The sequence below is a fragment of the Brienomyrus brachyistius genome, chromosome 11 (assembly GCF_023856365.1).
Source record: "Brienomyrus brachyistius isolate T26 chromosome 11, BBRACH_0.4, whole genome shotgun sequence".
Taxonomy (NCBI): Eukaryota; Metazoa; Chordata; class Actinopteri; order Osteoglossiformes; family Mormyridae; genus Brienomyrus; species Brienomyrus brachyistius.
In genome coordinates this window covers 11,567,978-11,573,977 of record NC_064543.1, presented here as the reverse complement: position 1 = coordinate 11,573,977, position 6,000 = coordinate 11,567,978, and positions in this window count along the sequence as shown.

Sequence of the window (6,000 nt, the reverse complement as noted above, 5' to 3'; positions counted from 1 at the left end):
ATAAACGGCGTACCTACCTTAGATTACCTACATTTCTTAGCTATTTTTGACAAAGCTCATCTGTCCTGTGCTCATGGAAAGGGATCTGGGTATTAAGCGGTCCGCTCGGCCCATAGATATTTATGGGATGATTCTACTTCATGCAAAGACCATCAAAGCAAACCAAAGAAAAACAAGAGTCTCACACAAAGGCGCTTTGTAATTACACACTTATGATTTCACTTGTTTGGACGTAACGTTCAGTCATTTACCAGGCTTTCTGCAGACTAGAGCCAATGGATCAAAACGGTGCTGGATCAAGGGGGGCTGAATTGTATCTGTAGGGGCAGCCTTTGAAAGCGGACCTGCCGGGGAGGAGCAGTTCAAATATTTCTGTTACCAGTTCTGTGTTGGGTGCTGGACCCTCTTGAACATTAAAGAGCTGATGGTAACGGAGGTCGAGATGAAGGGGGGGGGGGGGGTTAACGGATTGGACAAACGTGCACAGGCCAGCTTGGAGTTGGAGGTGGCCACCCTACCGGACCGTGTTTAAACCATAGGGGTCAGGCGGTATACAGATGTGTGTGAGCCACCTGTTTGAATGTGGTGCTCATTAGGCTGAAACGGGCTCCCGGGGGCAGAGTGACAGACAGGCCCAGCGGAGAGCAACCCTCTCCCCAACACACACACACACACACACACACATACACACACACACTGCGGGTGGGGTGTCCTGCCAGGGATCTCCATTGTTGTTGTCTGATTTCACACAAAAGCTAGCGGACGCACGCTCACAGAGAGCGGCTGGACCTTCATCACGCCCGACTCCTTGAGCTCCCTACAGCTCATCAGCCCACTGACAGTCTCAATGTGTTTCCTCTCAAACCCTCAAACACAGCGTCTCAACCCCCACCATTCTTTCAAGTACAAGCAGCGGACACTGTCCCGGGTTGTTCCACGTCCTGTCTAATACGTGCACGAGTGTTCACAAGCTATCACACAAAGGCGTGCAAACTTTCACCTCTGTTTCCACTCAAACACAGACACACAGGTGTGTAATTATATCTTTCTGGGGACTCTCCATTCATTTCTACAGGGAAAACTCTAATCCCAACATGACGACCTTAACCCCAACCCAGCCCTAACCTTAACCTTAAGTAGGCAAACTAAATTCAAGACTTTTGGCATTTTTAGTTTTTTGATTGCATTCATAGATCTTTGTGGAGATCTGAAAAATGATCCCCACAATGTTGAAATAACAAATATATTTGGTCCCCACAATGTAATATAACCATAATCCATGCACACGAACACACACTCATACGCAGACACACACACACGCGTGCACACATAAATAAAAAACATCTCCACCTTCATCCACCCTGACAAACACAAACGTTTGGTGCCCCCCCCCCCCCACAAAGCACTCCCTTTGTATGCCAGTGTACGCAAACACGCTCCGACAGGCACACAAAGTTGCCCGCCATTTCATCTCTAACCACAAAGACGCCGAAACGCCAGCAGGACACGCCCGGAGTCTTTACCGCATCTACCGCCGGGCGAGCCCTCGAGTGAGCGGCCCCAATGTTTATGAACGGGGTGTTAGCTTAAAGCCGGCTCTTTGGCGAGCTTTGAAGCGTCAAACAAAGGCTCCGTATGAGATTTATGTTTTATGCGGTCACTGACATGATTCATCGGCGTTTATGCCAAACAAGGGCCCTTTTTCCCCCCACAATAACTGTTTACGAGGGTTAAAAACATGAAGTGAAGGCAGGGGTACTGCTAGAAATGTCGGGCCCCATGAAAGCATCATTTTGGGCCCCAAACCCAGACCAATACAATTAGGGGCCCTCGGACTCATCCTAAATTTCCCCCCTTTTCAGCGCTCCTGAATAGGGGTTCAGCGTTCCCTCTGTGCCAATGAGGGGCATCTTCCTCCATGGCCCATAAGCGGCAGTCATGGTCACCCCCTGCCACCCCCCCCCCAGTTGCTGGCTTTTGAAGTCCCCATCTCAGGTCATTAAGCTCTGTTGCCCATTTGCCGAAGGTATACGCGGCAGCCACATCGCCCCAACACCGGCCGCTAATGAGTTAACGCTTCTGTTTTCCGTCTCCCTCTCTCTTGTCTAACCCCTTCTGTTCTTAATGGCTGTGAGGTGCCTGCCTTTGGCTAGCCCCTGCTTTTACAGGCGGCCGTAATTAGCCGCAGCTGGACTGAAAATGCGGGGTGTAAAGTTAACCCAGCGCGGAGGAAGGTCGCGCCACAGATCAGAGGTCGTTGCGATGCTGCAGCGCCAAGGCAAAATATATTTAATAGCCAGTAAAAGTTATTTTTCTCATCCACTTAGCGGGCCTTAGCCACAGCCCCTGTTTCGCCAGAGGTGTAATCGTAGCTGTTTGCCGGCTCTGCAAACTGGGTCACTTACATCTTCTTTTCTTCGTTTTGTCACCCAGCACTCCTTGATTGGTAGAGCGTGCATAATTTGTGCTCATTAGCCATCGTAAAGCTGTAGATGCGGAAGGTTTCTGAATGAAGATGGATCTCCCTCCCGTTAACACATCCACACACACACACACACACACACACACACACACACTTCTACATCAGCATGACTCACGCCTCACTCTGCAAAAAAAAAAAAAGCTTTCTTAACTCAATAGGTTGTAGACACACCCAAACATCACAAAGCAGCCAGTCTGGGAAACAGGCACCCCAGTGTGCTGGAAATAATCAGGTCCCCTCTTTTACGCCCAAAAACACCCCCAGCCGCGTGTCCTGTCCTTACTCTCTCTTCTTGCCCCTTTCCTGCTTTCTCCCAATGACCTTAATGACGCAGAAACCCCTTTCTGTTTATATATTTTATTTTACAGGGCACATGATTAAGTTTTGTGTACGTACAGCTGGAAGGTCGCCTTATTTTGTATTTGCTCCAAACAGACCCAGTCACTCTTTAAAATGAGCCAGTAAGAAAACAGAGAAGGGTGAAGACAGATTTGAACCTCTGGTCATTTTCGAGTGGGAAGGCCAGGCGGTTACCTGAACAGGGGGTGAGGGGGGGGGGAAGAAAAATAAGGGAAAAAAAGCCAATCGCTAAAATCAAACTGACCCCTGCCACTCTTTGCTCCTGCAACTCACTTAATCTTAATTGAATCAGCCTCACAAAAGATGTTGACACTGAGAGATTGCACGAACCTGGGGGGCCCTGCCAGGCCAGAGAGGAGCTCTGAAAAACTCCCTTTATCCATTCATTTGTCCCCTTCCCTCCACTTTGCTCATTTCTCACTGTCTCTGGGAGATAATGTCCCACTGAGAATTTGATCTCTCACTGTGGTTTGCTGTGTAGGGCCGCAATTTTTCACCCTTGTCCAACTAATATATTCTCCCACCACCCCCCCCCCCCCCAACCCACTAACTCCAAGAGAAAAAAAAAAACTCCACTCTTTCTTCTCAGCCTTGGTGATGACAGCGTCGTTTTCAGGCCAAACAATTAGAGATAAATTTCGAACCAAAGGCAAAGGCATTTTCAACTAGCCGACGGGGAGGAAACGGAGAAAAATGCTGAAAAATTGAGCGCGTCCTGCATCGTGACCTCAGAGGGACAGTGTGCCAGCAAAAGATCTGCAGTGAATGCAGACCACTGTTAATGCCGATACAAACAGATGAAAGACGTTGAAAAATCTGCTTATAATATTTGGGCTCGTCATGGCTGACCTCTGACTCCTCTGATGACATCATACAGCAGCTCATCAAGGTAAGCAGGGGTACATACGTGACCTCGGTGTGTTCCGGGCTTCTGCAAACGTTATGAAATGTGGGGCAAAGGATTGCTGTTAACGAAGAGCAGTATGTAAGAGATGTGGCTCGTTGTCACTGAAGCGCTATCAGAATCACATGGGACACGGATGAACGGAAACGCGCCGAATGTGGGCAGCATGTTCAAGGCGTGTCAGGCTGTATGTTAGAAGGAGGACAAATGGAGGTTATTTGATCCTTCCTGCCGTCACTGCAGCGTGACCCCATGTTCCAACGAGAAGAGTGAGATACCAGTAGATAATGCCCCCAAGCACTTTCATTCATTATGCATGTACATTATTCACACAATTATTGATAATGCTTTTCATAACACTGATTATTCATACATTCGTTATTGCAGTTACTAATGTTAGTATTAAAGATATTATTATTAATGTGGAGTCACTTTGAATAAAAGAATATTCCCCAGCTGTATCTGTCTGTCATTTATCTCAAAGCCACAAAAAAGTGTTTCCTTTAAAGAAAAACAGTCACGTTTGGCTCCTTAGCTGATGTTTCACAAAAGCACTAAAAATATGTGCAGCATATTTTAGAGGAGCTTTCATCCTAAGCATTCTGTTAAAGTTTTCAACAGCTGAGCCTCTCATGGGACTTGAACCAGCAACCTTCTGGCTAGAAGTCCGCATAATTAGCCGCTACATTACTTACCAATAAAAAGCACCGATCTCCCGTAGTCAGGTAATGTGGGTCAGCACATCTTACGGCCAAATTTAAAGGTCTGCACATGATTAATTGATTTTGCATGCGTGCTTATTTTCGTATTTACCTTCAATTATCGACGGGGCCGTGTTTGTTGCTGAATGCATTCGCCGCGAGTCCAGTTCACGTGATACGGCATCCAGGCTGGCGGTAATCGCCTTCCTGTGAGTGGCGTTTTGGAGGGTGACAGCTGTGCGTCACAGGAGTAAGCCGAGCGACACAGGGAAGAAGGGGTCAGACACACTTACCGTGTATCGTGCTGGTCACTAGGGCTCCTATGGAAGAACTTGGATCAGGTTACGGCAGCTTTGCTGGGTGTGTCGGACTTGAGTGCATGCGAAGGAATGCCCTCGCTACTCGAGGTCTGCGGAGATGGCCCGGGCACTGCTGGATGCCTGCGTATTCTCCCATTCTGCGCGCTGAATAAATAGTAAATCTATTTCCATCACCGGCAGCTGACCTTTGAATCGAGCATTTAGTGAAACAACATTATCATACCAGGGCCTACTACTTAGAGTGAAACCTTAGCTATGCAGCAAAGCAGGACATGGGCAGAACGTAGCAGGCCTGCTGTGGAGGAAAGCCTGGAAAATGGCGGGGACGGGGGGCGTTCGGGGAAGGCGTGAGCGAGGGGAGCCGTGATCAAGTTACCGGCCAGTGTGTTGCGTTACAAAAAAGCGCACTTTGTCCTCATAATCGACGCTAATTCCGTTTTCATCGACGGAACCTGCAGGGATACAGTCTTGGGAGACATTTTTCCCAGGCCACTCGGCCTGTAATTGTCTGCGAAGCTGTAGGAGTCGGTGAGTGATTCCTGGGACCAGGTGGGCTGGTAATAGATTTAGCCTCCTCGCAATGAGTGTAATGCAGCAGAAATCTGTCGTTAACGAGGGATGTGGAGACAGTAATCCTCTGCCTCCCCGTCCACGACTGGCCTCTCCGCGAGCTCTTTTTAACATCAGAAATCCCATAAATTATTCCCCGACACTGAAGGCTTCTGCCGATTGATTTTGCATTAGCTAACACTTCCCCTGTTTTCTCAGCCATAGCCTTTTAAAAAAGTGGCCTTACAAGAAAGGTGTTTTTTTAAATTGAATCTTAAAAGCATACCAGAAATTCGCTGAGTGGCCTTAGAATAACAGTGCGAGCGTCTTTGCTTAGGGCTGCTTTTTTACCTTATTTTACCTTATTTTTTTACCATTACTTGTTTTGCACCTACCCTTCCTGGTATAAAACGAAGGTGTGTCATTTTATTTGACTTTATTTGCTTTGGGTCCTCGCTTCATCGCAGTCTTCGAACATGCTTCCCACGATACATTTACCGCACTAACTGCGTCGACTAAAGCATGGTCTTTCATTACCTTCCCACCACCTTTTCCCGATCTATTCACTCGCCTTTCCGTCTCCTGCTCAATTCCGTCATCCTAAGATGGGCCTTTTCTGTTTTTCTGTTAATTTTTCGGCCGGTCCACCCTCAGTGACTTTCTGTAATTAGTTGCCTAGCTTTC